The sequence below is a fragment of the Anopheles coluzzii genome, chromosome 3, assembly GCF_943734685.1.
Source record: "Anopheles coluzzii chromosome 3, AcolN3, whole genome shotgun sequence".
Lineage (NCBI taxonomy): Eukaryota > Metazoa > Arthropoda > Insecta > Diptera > Culicidae > Anopheles > Anopheles coluzzii.
The window spans coordinates 10,599,629-10,616,647 of record NC_064671.1 but is presented as its reverse complement, the minus strand read 5'-3'; the positions used below and the strand labels follow the sequence as shown (position 1 = coordinate 10,616,647).

General features: G+C 45.5%; 1 protein-coding gene across 5 annotated transcripts in view; it reads right to left on the bottom strand.

The window, feature by feature from the left end:
• Window positions 1-17,019, bottom strand: part of LOC120954864 (transient receptor potential-gamma protein) — a 73,937-nt gene that overhangs the window by 33,745 nt on the left and 23,173 nt on the right. For 4 of the 5 annotated variants that reach the window (XM_040375147.2, XM_040375146.2, XM_040375149.2 and 1 more), the window contains exon 2: window positions 6,620-6,935. The gene's annotated coding sequence lies outside the window, so the exon portion shown is untranslated. Of the gene's footprint in view, window positions 1-6,619; window positions 6,936-8,381; window positions 8,622-17,019 lie in introns of those variants that run through there. The other variant, XM_040375150.2, reaches the window with a different exon arrangement.

Sequence of the window (17,019 nt, the reverse complement as noted above, 5' to 3'; positions counted from 1 at the left end):
AATCTCGATCTTGTTAAAACAAATCACCAATCAGTTCCCGGACATCTTACAACCAAACTTACTCCGCAAAGATAAGATAAACAAACAGGCAAAATTCAACCACAACCACCATCATCCCCCTTGTTGCAGCAAGGGACCTCATCAAACGCGAAATGGAAATTGTTCGTAGAATATTTGAATCTGTTACGTCAACAATTTTCACCACGCCCGAGCCCCACGGCCGATAAAACTTCCTCAAACCACTTGTCACCGCCATTTGTCTTGGGCAGCGGCCATCTCACCACACTGTTAAACCACTCGTCGGCAACCATGCAAACCCTCCAGAGGGGGGAGGAGGGTGAACGGAAGGGTTGTGTGAAAAGGACACCCGGGAGGCACATCAAAACTTCGCTTCCGAGTAAGGTGTGGAAAACTTCAACCAGGCAAGCCTTCCACACACACACACACGTACACCCTTTTGCGCCCCCTTCAAGTGAGCTTAAATGGTGAGTTTCTTCCCGAAAGTTGTTTTTTCGGTTTCGTTTCCCGCTGAAACTAAACGTTCTTCACGACCACACTCATCAAGAGGATATGGTTGAATGGGTGACACACACACACGAAACTATCACTGAACACCATCATGGTCACTTGCAAGCGACCGTCCTCTATAAATGTTTGAAGCATAAAAGTTTGTGTTTTTTTTTGTATTTATCACCAAAAAAAAACATTACACCAACCATTGGCACCCATATTTTCCTCCTTTTTTCCCACGTCACAGACAAAAAAAGGGAGATAAAATTTAACATAATTTTCTGCACGACACATCCGGCGTTCTTTTGGCCCGGCCCAGAGATTCTGCAAACCAGCGCAAAAACGCATCGTTTTGTGGTGTTTTTTTCTCTCTTGCATCCTGTTGGAAAGTGCTTTAGACACACTCGCACACACCCAACAAAAAAACAGACCGCTGAGCTCTCTGAGGAATCGGAAGCTTCTTTGAAGCCCTGCTTCCAGTGCCTTCATTTTCTGTCACTTTCAATGACGCTTAATTACTTATGCAAACAAAATCCTTCCCAGCCAGCCAGCCAGCCAGATCGCACGGAGCAGAAGATCGACCGACCGTTACCGTAAACTTTGCCAGTACGCGCGAAGAGGACACTGTCAGTCGGGCAGGCGAGTTCACGCGAGATGTCTTTACTCATCTATATAGCTGGCCGAGACCGGAGGGTACGGAGCGGAAGGAAAAGTTCGCTTACGCTCGAACGCGTTTGCCGAAAATGTGCTACCAAAGCTTTAAAATTCCTTCCTTTGTCTATCCCATTCGGTGTATGGTTTTGTATGTGTGTGTGTGTGTGTGCCCGGGAAGACAAGCGAAGGGTGCTTGAATAATTTCCCCCTCCTCAAAATTACATCCTCTTCGGGAACGGGGAGCGGTAAGCTCTTGAACGTCGGTACCAAAAGCCCTCGGAATGGTTGTTATGGTTACGGCAGTGGCTTTGTGCTTCTGGCCGAAACTTCAGTGCGCTATAAATTTGTCTAGAGGCTTTGTGGAATGGGTTTTTGGGGTCTTGTTTGGGTGGTTATTCTTATTGTTAAGTTTGTCACGGAATTCTCCTTAAATATACCTCAGCCAGTGAAAAGCTAATTGTATCGGAAAGGCTTAAAGTCTCTATAGCAATCATTTAATTACAACTGCGTTTTGTGTTTGATCTTCATTATTTTTTAACAGTCCTCATCACTGTGATTTCGTTGTTACTTAGAATGTGAAATAACTTACAAATATATTAAAACCGTTTATAGGACAAAAACACATTTTTCCAATGAATCTCTCAACTAATTGAAAATTTCCTAAATGTATGCAATCCACCCTTCAAAGCGCCTTAGTTTATGCAATCTCATCACACTCCTCGTCAATCCAATTACTCTAAAAATCAATCACTTTCCCAGTAGCTTCTTTCGCATCAACACTGAAGTGTTTACTCTTCAGATTATTGTATCTTAAAACAATTCGATTTAAGCAATTCCAATTAAATTGCTTTTCCAAACACAATTTTCCAAATTACATAGAAAAAATCCAACAAATTTTCCGGTTCGATCTCACACATCAATCAGCCGTCCGAAAGTAAGCCTTGCCTAAGGGTCGCTTTAATTTATTACCTTACTTCCATCGCTTCCAGAAAAATGGAGCAAAAAAGGGCCCATCGCCCCTTCCAAACATACCCTCGAGACATCGTACGCAGCACCGTTGGCGTGTAATCAGGCCCGGAATTGATAATCAACCTCGCTGTACGCTGTAACGCAATGCGTACACGTGACGATCATTTTCCATCGCCCAAACACACACACACACACACGCGCCCATCGACTCGAAGTGCAACAACACCCTCGCAACGAGCCGACGCTTTCGTTAGGCTAAAACAAAACGGGCAAAAAATAAGCAGTCAGTCCCAAAACGCCAATCCGGAAAAGTGCGCAAACAAGATAATTAATCTTATTTCCAATTTTCATGCCCGCGCGTCCCATCATGGCCCTGGGATTGCATGCATGGGGAGAGGATTTGGGAGGACCCAAAAAAAACAAAAGCCTGAAAATGTAGAATAATTTCGACGGAGATGTTAAAAATAGAGCTCGCACACACAAGCACACACAATTCCCATGTTTGCACTCAAGCATTAGGCAAAAATGTGGTTGTTAGCATTTGCATGAGGAAAGGAATGTGTCCGAAGCATGTGCGTGTATTTAACGTCGTAAATCTTAATTGTCGTAATGACAGCGGCACGCAGGGAACCATTGGTATGGTAATTGTGCTCTACTTCTACGATGGATTTAATTCATCCCCGTTTGCAGTCCATTCATTGCCACATAATGAGAGTCATTCATGTGAAGCGCCAGTTCTTGCCAGTTTGGCACGGAAGATGACTTCGCTGGCGTCTGCACCTTAAGCTGCTGGTCTTTCCACATCTCGATAAGCGGACGATGAGCCAGCAGCTTTCGGACTTTCGGAGCTGGACGCTAGTAGTTGGCTAGTTAATTCTTGTTCACCAAATCATTACTGCGTCTTGCACCATTCACACAGTAACAAACCACACAGAAAACGTGGAACCCAAAATTAAATCTCATTCCCGTGCCCAATCTTCCTAGTCCGCAGTGGAGGAGGAAAAATCTAATTCCATTCTCATAATGTTTTATCGCTTCATTTTCTTGCCGAATCTCGACTCAATCCGCAGCACACGATTTAGCATGAGAAGGCGAAAGTTCCTGTTCGGCTGCCAACCATCCAACCGTACACGATAAGCTCTCTCTCTCTCTCTCTCTCTCTCTCTCTCTCTCTCTCTCTCTCTCTCACCCTCTCGGTAGTAATCTTCAGCGCACACGAATGGATTTGAAGGTGCCAAAACTGGTGGGATAATCTTCCGAGCCAGACGCTAATATTAATTGAATTTTGCAGCTTTCCTCCATTCACAGACTTTTACTTTTTTCCTTCTATAACAAACGATAATGTATGTGAGTTGAGTAAAAAAAAAAGGCACGATTACACGAGACAATGATAACTCGCCCTAGATCGTTTCGTTCGCTTCACGGGGAAGGGCTGACAGAACACCCCTTGGGCGAAATACATTACACAGCCATCGAATGGAAATGCAACGGTTCTTTGTTGTCTCAAACTGTGCAGCTGTCACTCGACCGCTTCGATGACTGCCTGCCACACCGACTTCGAGATAGGTCAGGTCCGTCCAGTCGATCACAGCCGTCGGCATGAACCTGCGCGCTATGTTTTATGCGTCCCGTCTACACACGTCTTCGATTTTGTGCCATTTGCCCCCAGCGAGATGAAAAACGTGAATGAAATTGTTCCACGAGGCGACGCGAAAAGAAACTGAATCGTCTGCACGATGTGCCACTTGCTAACTTGCATTGCTTTTTTTTGTTTTCGGTAGGATGAAACTGCATCCAGCATACTCGCGTGACACCGTGCGGGCAATTGTGGGCATGCACTTCATCAAACGAATATACGAATCTACGAAGAGAGAGAGAAACAAGAAACAAACGACCAGCATTCCTGACAAGTTTGGCGATGCGCTGCCCGGAATGTGAAATAGAGCCGTCACAGACTGTCGCAAACGTAGACCTTCCCTCCCCTCGACGAAATGCTGTTTATGAGGTTTTGCCTTGTTTTTCTCTTTCGCCCAAATCGTATCACAATCGCAAGCTGTGCCCCACAACACACAAGATGACTTCATTCGGGCGCGACTTCTTGTTTGTCATTGCAGCGCAAATCACGTTTCAATCCATTGTGTTTTGGGTCGCGTACAGGGACGGTTGGTGCGAGCAAAGCGTACGCGAGTAATGCGCATAAAAGCTACGGCGATTTTGTTTCCTCTCTTCTTTTTTTTTGCTTTGCCCTTTCCAAAGCTTCATCTTGCTAATGGGTGCTGCCAGCTGGAGGGATCATTTCGTTGTGCTCGTTTACATCGCACTTTTTTGTTGGTTCATTGGTAATGATTTATGTTTATGATGCGAAAATTATGAAACTCAATTCACGGGGAAATTGGTATGATTTATATCAGTTTAAATAAGAGAAAATTGTGTAGCTATTTTTCCTTGCCGGTTTTTTTAATTTTTACGCCTAAATGTATGCAATATTTAAGTTGTAAAGTCAACACTAATTTTATCTTTAGTTCGTAAACCCCTTCAATACTTTTGTTTAAGTACGAAAGCATTTTGATAAGAAGGATTCGATGAAATTGCTCTTAAGACTGTCCCATTTAGTACTTAAGCAGCATTTGTTTAACTAATTGCATAACTTTAGGCGCAAACTTTCACTTGAAGCTATAGAGATAGTAATAGGAGAATCGTTTCTAAGCATGCCAAGTCGCGACAAAGCAGTTCTTGTCTTGTTTTCAATTAATTAACGATTAAGTGATTTTCTCTAACACACCCGATCGATTTATGCAGAACTGAACAATTAAATGTTAATGCTTAGCAAACACCCGAAAGCTTAACTTCTCCCCCATGTGCCTTTTCGTAGAATCACACACACGCAAAATTAACCTGCTCAAAACCCAAACACTAATTACACATTCACTTGCCATTGCAAAATGGCATTCGGGTCTGGTGCCTTCATTGCCAAACAGTAAGCCACGTACAAGCTGTTTCCTGTTCGTACTACACGAGCGCAAATTTTCAATTATAATCCATCTCATCCATCATGATCAAGAGCACCCGAGACAGTGCCGCCTGTATGTGTGTGTGTGTGTGAGTATGTGTGTCTCTCTGCTGTAAACGCACCAGCCACTTGAGCCCCTTTTGACTCGCTCTAATACTCATCACATTGTGCTCACATAACCGCCATCGTAACCTGCAGCACCGGCCACAGCGAAGAAGTTGGTCGAGCATAAAGCTTCCCCCAAAAACCATCTCCTACAAAAACACACACTCACACACACACACAGACCCCTTTCTAAACGAACTCCGTAACTCGAGCACACTTCACTGAAAGGGAGCGAAAAAGCTCCAAAAGCGCTACCACCAAAAGGATACGCTGCTGCTTCATATTATCAAACCCATCAGCAGCATCTTTTCGAGAAACTGTGCACTCACTCCCCCCATTGCAAGTGGTACTACGCTGCTCGAAATGCAATTCATTACGTAAACTCTCATCCGTCTCAAGCCAGGCACCGTATTCGCAAGGTTCAAGTTGCCCAGTATGTTGCAACGCAATGCTGCTTCCAGCTCCACCGTACGGGCTGTGCTTCAGGCTGTTTAGTACGTGTTGTTACCGAATATATTGCACGGTGTGTGTATCCCCAGATGTGTGTGTGTGTGCGGACACTGCCCAAAGCTGGCAGGTATTATTCGAGTTTAAACACTTAAACATTGCCACAGGGCTCACACTGGCAGGTGCGAATATCGCTGCGCTACAAAGCAGCACATAAACACACTGCCCGGAGGCGAGAGAAAGAAGATACATTGCAGGTGTGAACGAGTCCACCGCTAGCTTATTCTTCGCATGGCAGTGGATTGACATTTCCCTTCGAGCGTTCTCAACCTGTCAAAATTGATCCCTTCCTGTGTGTTCCGATGCAGCTTTTGTGTGTGCTTACCCATGTACCCAACACAGCTCGCAGTACAATTTCAATCACTAGGAAAGGAAGCAGCCTCTGTATTGGTCCCTGTGCCCTCCCTGGAGAGGGACTGTTTCTGTATCGTCCATTTGTGCAGAACGGTGTGGCCCATTATTCGACTACAAACAGTGCTGCTACAACCCGGCAAGCTGTGAAATGCCCCACCGGGCAACAACGGGTGTCCTGCGGGACAAAACACCCCAACCATAGCTACCATGGGCTCCCGTATACAGGAGTGTGCACAGCCTGCTTAGCTGCAATAATGTGTTCAGTTCATTCGGTGTGTTCCTGTGCTCCGTGTGTTGTGTGGGTACTCCGACAGGTGCTCCAACAAGCACGATGGACATCCCTCGAGCGTCTGTTAACAATTGAATTACTGCTTGGAAATCCACCCACTCCGTGTCGGTTGGTGGTTTCGCTTCTTCTCGCCAGCTCAACAGCACTCATATCGCACTCCCCGCTTCCCCGGCAAAGGTGTCAAACGGGAGCTTTGCGCCCGTAGTATCGTCGCCACTTACCTTAACCTTACGTCCACGGCGTGCCGCTATGGACCGTGACTGGCGCCGTATCGCCTCCAGTAGTGCCGCCTGCTGTGAAACGCTTTCAGCACACGAAAAACAGCATCCACTCGTCCAGTGGCTGACAGCGCGCCGTTATTCGCCCTCCTTTTTCCTTCCTCACACGGTTCGGATTTAAGCTGCAACCCTCACGTACTTACACACACACATACAAACACATGTACAAAACACTCCACAAACACACATACACTACACACTTTTTGGTACGTGTCCAAACGGATCTCACTTTCTACGAGTGCGGCCGGTGTCTGTCTACCTGTAACGATATGCGAGCGACGGCGTGACGACTTTTGCGCTTCACCCGGCGACGTTCTTTGCGTAACCTTCTGTCACCGAAGCGTGCAGTGCACGTGTGGATTAGAAAGGTAGACCCAAACCGAATATGCTTTCATTTCTGCTTACAAGACACAGGACACACGATTTGAACAGGGGATAATATGCATATTCGCGGGAAAGAAGTATCAGCAACCCAAGTCACCTCAACATCAGCGAAGCTCAATGTGAAATTTATTTCACCAACACGAACCTTAACCTTGAGCAACGGCTTACTGACTGGGCTGGGCACAAACCGCGGCAAGTGATCGTAAGCTGATTGGGGTAATCTTCTCACCCCCACGGGAGATTAAAAAACCGGTTTTAAGGGCTACATGTCTGTGGCTGAATGTGGAAGCTTTTTTATTCCCTGAGACCATGATGTTTAGGCTTTTTCATTTTTCTAAGGATTTTCTAAGGGTCGTAGGGCAACTGTTATCAGTGACAAAAAAGAATACAAATATTGGTATGACAGCTTGCAATCTAAAGGCATTATTGAAATAACAAGCTTCAAAGGAAATATGGGGCTTGTCACAAAATGTTGCAAATTAAGGCGCTTTATCACAGCCAATTATTTAAAGTTTTTTTTTCTTATTTGTTCTAAAGTGTTCTACTTAGAATAACATTTGGGGTGGTAAAAATGTTATTCTAAGTAAAACACTTTAGAACACAAAATCGTCTATAATTCTTCAATGTCTCATATCAATTGATTAGAAAGGTGAAAGGAAACAGCTACAAAACGTCAACTGTTCTTTTGATTCCTTTGCGATTTCCGTAACGATGTTGATAAACCTTATTATGGCGAGCTTTTTTCTTCCTTCCAACCTCGCCCAATTCTTAGCTACACAAAAAGCGCTTGCTTAAATTAATCAACGCAAGCAATGAAATTGCCCAAAAGCTCTCTTAAATTCGTTACTTCTTCTTTGATGTAGACGACGCGCAACGGTCAGTTGCAGTTGTCGGGGGAGAGGTTTGTGTTTGTGCTACCATTCCTTACACCCAACCAGAAAGATCATCCTTTTTTCTTTCTCACTCTCTCTCGTCCCATTTGCCCATTGGTTGGTTTAAAAAAACACTCCAAAAAATGTTTCTTTGCCGCCTGGTTTGCTGCCCGGGGAAATCCAATTTGGTCAAAAATTTAGAAACATTCCTTTCAACTTTCAACAGCAAGCACACGCTGTCCGAGACGCTGGCCTCGGCCCCGGTTGGTTGGCCCATTATTCAATCATAAACTCATTTTCAACGTTGCCTTCTCTTTCTTGCTGGTTTTTCTGTGGAATACTTGCTTATGTCCCTTTCTTTGCTACACCTTTTCGTTATCGTCTTGTAGAAGTAAAGGATAGACACACGCACACACACACTCGTTCGTTGGATATTCATTTTTCCTCACCGTGATAATGAATTTCTCGTCACAGCGTCAAGAGCAGCGTTGACGAATTTCCCGCTTTTGCTACAATTTTGATACGAATCACATCACAACTTCTTTTCCCTCTAAACGAATGTTTGAATGCGTGTGTGTGTTTGAAATGCCACTAAAATGTCCAGCACATCGCATCCATCCAAATCCCAACCAACAGCATTCCCGCCGGACCGCCAGAGTGTGTGTGTTAAGATGAGCTGAAATGGAAGAAAGAAATGGGGAAACACATTATGAGCGAGAAAGAGGCGAAAAAACTAAGCGTAAACAACAAACAACAATTAGAACAATAGGGACCTGGGATACGCACTACGTTCCCTCACTCCCGCTTTACCCGTTCTCCCCAGTAAACGTACAGGCCCTCCTACCTAAACAACAATGGCTAAATAATGTGCAAAAAGGGCCGGGGACGAGGATCGAGCGGCAACACTTTTCTGCCGTTTTGCCGCTCGTTAGCGATGCTTTTGTTGCGAGTGAATGTGTTTTTCCTACATTTCTGCGCTCGCTTTTGTTTTGCTAACTGTTTTTATTTTTTGTCTTACGGCTGCCCATTCCCACAACATTCCCATCATGCCCCCGTCATTTCCCGGCCGTTTTGTCAGCTGGCTTCTTGCTGGGGAGTGCAACATTTGTTTGATATATTGTTTGCAAGCGCCAGCTGATACAAATGCGCTCCCCAGAAACAAAAAGTACAGTCTCGCGATTACTTTAAGGCTGTAGCTGCGGGCATTGACTTTTTTGTGGGGCTTAGGAAGCTTAGGAAAAAGCTCACAATGTGTGTGATTCGGTTATTATGATTGTTTCATGCGCTTTTTACAGCACACATTTCAGCAGCTACGTGCAGCGGATACCTCACTAAAAACAGCTTTAATTTGGATCAATTTGTCAGTCAAATTAACAGATCAAAACGACGCACTGCTTTACTCCTCATAAACCAATTGGAAAACAAACCAAATTTTGCGCTGTTTGTTCCAGTTAGAAGCTCCTCCCCGAAGGGCAAATGTTATTAAAATTATTAAAATTGCACCTCCAAACACCTCCACCACAAAAATGTAGCAAAAGTTTAATGACTTACTGTACACGTTTGCGGCAAAGTTTTATCACGCCTTTGCACGACGATATAATTAACAGAAACTTTAAAGCGCTTTCGTATGGCCTCTGCTCTTCCCAGGGATGCCTGCCAACAATTTTATCAAACTTGGAGCACACACACACACAGAGGACTCGTCAGCCGCTTGTGGTTTCCGAGAGTTTTCGGGTGGGCCAAGTTTAATGGCCAATCAGCGCACGACCATGGGAAATAGGATGATGATGATGATGATGGCGCTTTAACGCCGTGTTGGAAAACAACCAGATTATCTTGTTCCTATGGCTATGGTGCCCCCAACCCACTCACACCCATCCCTTCCTTCCATCTCCATCCGCAAGTACCGCAAGAGCAAACGAATCATTTTTCCAAGACGACACCCAACTTGCGGCCGTTTATCTGCGAAAGCCACAAATTGCTCCGGTGAGTGACGTTAGCTAAAACAACGCTCCACCGCCGCCACCTTCATCATTAGCCCGGTCCCGGCTGGGGCCACTTGCACAAGCTGCTGCCGCAATTCTTCCGAATCCACAGCAACCGACTTATCGCGCGGTTGCTTTGTAAAGCGGTGGGGGGGCTCACAAAAAATGGCTCGAGAATTGTGGTCTCCCTTTTCTTTTTTGCCCGGTTCGGGTTGGGTCATTCACGGGCAGTACTACTTACCGAAAAGTGTTTCCAGAAAGTTGCAAAAAGCAAGATAACCCTGCCAGCCCAACACCACGAAGGGTCACTGACACGGCCCACCGCTTCCGGGTTGAATTGTATCTTGACAGTTTACACTGCCGGAAACACGAGCTGTCATAATTCAAGCTGACTTTTGACACTTTTGCTCGACAATCGACCAACTGGCTGGTTGGTTGATGTTTCACCCTCCATTTCGTGTTTATTTTTCATCACATCATTTTTAATATCCGAAAATGTTTTTCTTCCTCAAAATACACACGCCTGCATCTAAACCACGAGCTCATAAAAGATTTAAAAAAAAACAAAACCCATACTAAATTATTCCATCTTCAAAAAACACACAACACATCACACGGGCACAACACACGGCCCCCGTTGTAATAATTTCACTTTGAACACACGGATGTAACTATTCGGATAGGCAGAGGAGGAGGAGAGGAGAGTTTGTGTGCCGGGTCGTATAAAAACAACAACCGATTCAATAACGCCCCAACCGGATTGCAAACCTGTGTAACACTGGAGGCACCTTCTAAAAATACTACATCCGTAACCAACAGCTTACACACGGCGGCCATAACACGTGCCCCATGCACACCACATTGCCATCAAAGCGAACGCGCCCGACAGTGAGCGGAAAAACGGATGATAAATTAATCATCGTGCAGTTGTGCATTATGGGAGATAAAAGTGAGCCGCATCCCAGCGTCGTCCGTGTGCCGATCCGGTTAATTATTCCCGCCAGTGAATGTAAATGTAAACGCGGAAGATTGGTGGTTCCGGGCAAAGGGGCTTCAGCTGTGTGATGCAAATCCTCCACCGATGCATTCAGCTTGCAAGAGATCTGTGCCGATCTGTGTCAATATGGAAACGATTGAAGTAGGCATTGATTTGTCGGTTGCATTGAAAACGACGATGGTGCAACTGTTTCTTTGCCCTTTGCTGACATTTACAAGGCAATTGAACAACAGTGTACAAACGAATTTAATGTTTACATGGGTTTAGAAAACGACATAATCTTTATCGGGCAGGTTAGACCCTTCTTAAAAGCACAACTTTAACATCCTCATTGGTATTGTACACGGAAGCTAAAAAGGATAAAAAGCACTAAAACACTAAAACAAAGTGAGCTTACCCATATCAAGGGCAAAGCACGAACTCCCTAGTCTACTTGGAACGACCGGAAATTCTAGCACACTCGTATAAAAAGTCCTTCCCTTTTCCCCTGCAGCACATCGTCGCCTACTTTGCTGGCTTTCGATTCCGTAACCAAACTATTTCCTTTCAAACATTCTTTCGCTCGCTCTCTCTCTCTTTTTCGCTCCCGGAGGAGCAAACTTTCTACCTGCACGTCTACTATCCAGTGTTTCCTGCCTTCCTGTAGTTGGGCAGGACACACCGGCGTCTTCCGGACTTCCGACCCATTGACCATCGGCAATCCTCCTTCCGTCCCCTGCTTCTGTAAGGGATGCTTTGCTACTTCTAATTACACGACTAATCCTGTAAAAGCTCCCGAAACCGCCCCAATGGCCATGCATAATTCCACCGTGGGATCGTCTATCGTCTGGGGAGTTGCGAAACCAAAATTCCAACCCTGCACGGCAAAGCATCCAAATAATTTGTTATTCAGCACGGGCGGTAGTGTGCTTTCACCACCAACCACCACCGTCACCACTCGGGACAGGTAAAAGCAATCCCGACTGTAAAGCATACGGTACGGCACTCGCTACACCAGGTTAGCCAGTTCCGGGTGTGGATGTGGTGGTCCGACAAACTCTCCGGAGAGACTACGAAAGTCAGACACAAACTTTAAGGGCGTAGAAGGCATTTCCTTGCATAAGGTTCGAACCGCCGGTCTTGTAAGGTAGCCCATATCCCATAAGACCGGAAGCCGGGACGTGCAGCGCCAACGGAAGACTAAAATTATGCCACCGGGAAATGAGCGTCAATGGTTCCCCTCCGTGTCTTCTACCCTTGTGGTATATCCCAGCGATGCCGAGCTCATAATGGACATGGGTTTAAATTATGTATGTTTACGGCGTCTTCAATCGGGGGGTCGTGCTCTTCCCCATTGCCGTACTCATTTTTACAACCCCAAACTAGTCGATTTCTCAATTTGTCCTCCGATTTAGCTTATTCCTGTCTACGGCGTGCCCGTAGAGTAACTCGTCGCGGAAAGTTATGACAACTTTGCAATATTTCTTCCACGGCAAAACTCTGCCCACGACAGAACGTGCCCAACTTTCTGTCACCTTACCGGTACCGGGGTTCGTTCGTGCTGATTTTTATTTTTCTCGCATATTTCAGTTTGCCATTTCTATAATGACAGACAATTTACAACGCACAAGTTGGTGGAGTTGTGGCAATAAAATGCTGTAAAATATAATCAACTGAATCAGGGGTGAACAACTCGGTGTTTTGTAAAGATCATGAAGGATTTTTTTCAAATAGATAAGATTTTTGGGGACATCACTCTCCAAAATTTAAGATCTTTAATCTTCTAACAAACGATAGTATTAAGTGATAGTGATTTAATGGGTTTCTTAAGTAAAATAAAACTTTTGAAAATTTAAAAATCTATAATAATTGATCAAATTTCAATTCAAATTCAATTTTCACAAAAAGTACATCAGTAGATTTACCTTCTTTAATCCTAAACACACAAAAATATCCCAAAATAGAACGATGGTTGCACACCCCTGCCCGTAACGCCAGGAGCCCTGCCAAGCGCAACCGCCATTCATCGCAGCGCATTACTTCTTATCCACTTACCGGGATTCAGTTCGATGCGAACTTTAACCATTGCGAAGGTAATCGAACGAGTCCGTTCCAAACTTCTACACTCCCCCTCAACAAACATCCACACACACACACACAACGGTGATGGAATTTTGTTTCAATGAAAGAATTTTACAGCAATGGAAAGAAAAGTCCTTCACCCCTCCACCCCCTCTTCCAAAGCACCACCGCACGGACAAGAAACTTTCGCCGTACAGCGTAGATCTCATTAAAGTTTTTCCTTTCCCGAAATGTTAACATCATCGTTCGAGTGGAAACCACCGAGTGGCAAACGGACGGACCGACGAACGAACGGACGGTTGGGATAGAGGCTCGTCTTAGTTAAGCTTCCCTCGGGTGGAAAATTGAAAATTATCATTAACACCCTCATCGCCTTACGCCCGCTGTGTGCAGCGAACCACTCAGCATCATCCACCCGGCGTGCTTTGATAGCAATGCCGCCTTGTGCCTTGTGTGCCCATTAATGAGTACGAAATGAAGGTACGCTATCGAAACACGGTAACCAATGGCAACGACTTGGTGACGTACAACGGGGCTACAATCTACCCGAGCCACGCTGGAATGTGTTAATTAATATTGTAATCAAAATTAAATTTATGAACCGATTCTGTGACCTCTGCCTTCGCTCTCCCGCTCTTTATTGTGCTTTTATACCTTCAAAGCCAAGCGAAGATGAATCCTTCCAGCAGTTCGGACCTCCTCGTTTAGTGCGAAGAATGATCTCAGAAACATGCGGTTTCGGTGTGCTCCAATCCAATCGGGAAAGGATGCTCGGCATATAGGATTCCTACTGAGGTTTCATATCCCATTAAAATGCTATCATACTCGGTGTGGTTTTTGGCCTCAACAGAAAGCTCCTCATCTTGAGCAACTTGTGGGAAAATGAATGGCAAATTGAATGGATATTGTTGGCCGGATGTTTTACGGTGTCTGTGTGGCTTTTTTCCCTCTTCGGTATCTTCCGTTCCCTGCAAGGTTGGTTTCGTTTTTTTTTATTGCATTTCATAACTAAACCTAATGACATTGAGCCCAAGCAAAGCCGCCTGACAAGCAACACTTGTCTCAAGTCCCCCACACAAAGCACTGCAATGTGTCAACCTGGCAGCCCAAAAGCTCTCTCAATCAGTATAAAATTTTCCACCTTCCACGGTGCTACCGGTACGTGGTTTTGTTACAGGCCTACAGGCCTACTTCAACACCAGGATCCGTTGATAATGTATTAAGCTTCACGTACCGATGCCAAGATACAAACATTTATTGCCTCGTAAATGCTTCCTGCTACGGGCAAACCTTGCCCTCGGCACTTGAATTTATGAGCCCCGGACACCACCAGTGGATCAGCTGGAGGAAGTAAGTGCGAGAAAACAAGATCCTGTCCTCTGTGCAGAACTTTTGCCGGGCCCATCTGTAGGCATCTGATCACACAACCGCACGGTATCAGTGAAGGTAACACACTATCCTCCAGCGTTGAACAGTTGGGCCAGATTGAAGTTGAAGGAGCGTCCGGGCTGAGTGGTAGAGGTGGTTGAAAAATTGTTACATTATTCTATTTATACATATTCCAACATGCCTCCCCCCAGCATGGTTCCGTCATGGTCGACCGCAGTGTCCAGCATCACTTCGATTCTAACGAGCAGATGATCATGACGGACCCGGTATCGTATATCCTTGCGGCCGGAGGCGTACAAAACTGTGAGTCTTGTCCCACCGTCCAACCTCAAACCTCACTCCGAACCGAGGAAAATACCTACTCGGCTTAATTTATAGACAAATAAATAGCCCCGATAGCCACACCTACCCAACCTGCCCCAACACCGGGGCAGAGCACCAGTGCACCGTGGTAAAAGTTCGGAATGTTACGAGTATCTTTTACATAGCCCATCACGACCCAACCTGTGACCATCCCTGGGCGGTAAGGGGAAGTTCTGTCCAATATTACTTTTCCCTACCCGTAGGTTTCCATTACGACAAACAAGACTGATTGTGGAATTCTTTTTTGGACTGGATTTATACGCTCCAAGATGAACCAGGAAGCTATTCCGTCCTTTACCCATCGACTCGGTGGACTGTGTGGACTGTATGAAAAATTTATTTTACGCTCCACTGACCCATCAAATTGGGACAAAATGGTTTTGAACTGCTGCTGGTTGTGCTGTGGATGCTTCACGTTCACGAAAAACTTTTGCTCAAATTGCCCGTTTCCCACTAAAGGGGAGCTTTTTTGGGTTGTAAAAGTTGCGTTTGTAGTGTTCTGCAAAGCGAATTATTGTTTCAGCACTTCCAAAGAGTACAAAACGATCGCCTGTTTTTATGGGACACTTCAGAGTCTGTTTGTGAATAGTTTCATCGTGACAATCACATCCCGCAATGTGATTAATGTGTGTACAAAGGAGGGCATTCGCTGTCTGTAGAGTAATGATCCTCACTTCCCAAAACCTCTCTCCGTACCTCAAAAACATTAAATTGGCAAAAGCTTCCCTCCTGCCCAGCTAGTTTGCTTGTTGCCGGTGCTTTAACACGGCCGTTTCTTACGCTAGGAAATGGCCAATAATCCATTTCACCACTCCCGAACGACCCCACAAAAGATGAATGAGTGGTCAAGGCCCATGGTAAAGTAGCTCCCAATTATACACACACATACACACACACCGAACGCCTGGCCCCTGGCTGAACGAGAAAAAAACGAGGAAAAAGGCAACAACACAGCGAGATTGTTTCCTTTCCATCCATTACCATCCAGCTCTCATCCCGTCGCTATCCCGTAGGGGCAATGGACGAGAATGATTTCTGTACTTTCGGTGAAAGCTCTTCGTTTTTTCCTCTCATTATTTGTGATGCTTTACATCCACCTTTATCATTCTTCGAAAAAAGCCCTCGCGGACGGTGGCTCCAAATATCGCATCGAACACGGAAGGGATGGGAGGCAAACACGGCCACAAAATCCGACCGATGGCAAGGTTTCTTCTTTTCTTTTTTTTTGCGCTGATACATCTAAGCCTGTTTGTTGTTATGCTGTAAACTTTTTCACCTCAAACCACTTGAGAGGATGGGCAAAAAAAATCCCTCATCCTTCGCCCTCACACTGACCACAATAAAGCTCACGCAAACGGCACCGTAAAGGCACTCGGCAACAAACCGGGAGGGAGCGAATGGTAAAAAAAATCTCCCCCCAAGGGACCAATTGTGTGTGTGTGTGTGTGTGTGTGTGTGTGTGTGTGTGTGTGTTTGGTGTGGACGAAGAGAGAAATGAAATTTTTATCCCTCCGATTTTCTATCGTCCATCTTTATGTTTTTTCTCTCCAATTTTTCTTCTTTTTTTTTGGTCGGTTTAAGTCGCTGGACGCTGCCCATTAACGCGTCGCTTATCCGGCCTTATTTTGTAGCGAGATCGTCCCGTTTTTAGGGCAAAATTGTATCCATCCTTATTGTAGCTTTTAAAGCCCATTGACGTGAGGACGTGAAAGGAACGATGAGTGACAACGTCTTTCAGGCAGATCTTTCAAAATGACAAAGCCATCAGCGGGCTGTAAATAAGCGAGCAGCCGATGGCGTATCGTTATTTTAAAGCACAAGCTGGAGGGACATTAAGTAAAAGCTTCTTTAATGTCCGTTCTCAACGCGTGACTGTGACGCGGGGCAGGAAATGGCCATTCCACCCCCCAGCAGCAGCACCTGGGAACCCTTGCCAGCTGTCTGCGTCTACGAACGCAGGTAACGCAAGAGAAAGCCACCATGGTAGAACGGCCAACGTAAGGACGACCATATTCCACCAAACAAACTAAGAGCAGCCACTTCCGCTTCACTTCACCGACCCCAAGTGACTGTTCCCTGTGGTGGGTGTGTGTGTGTGTGGATTGTGTGGTAAGCGGTCGGTTCCCACACACACACACACACCAGCCGGTCCAACAGTGGCCACAGGCGAATAAAGCATTCCGGCAAACAACACCAACAACCGAGTACGGCAGAGTTTTAAATTGGAAAAGTTAGCCGAAACCGAATGAACGGCCTGGACGGCCTGAATCACCTTTTTCCTTGGTTGGGGCG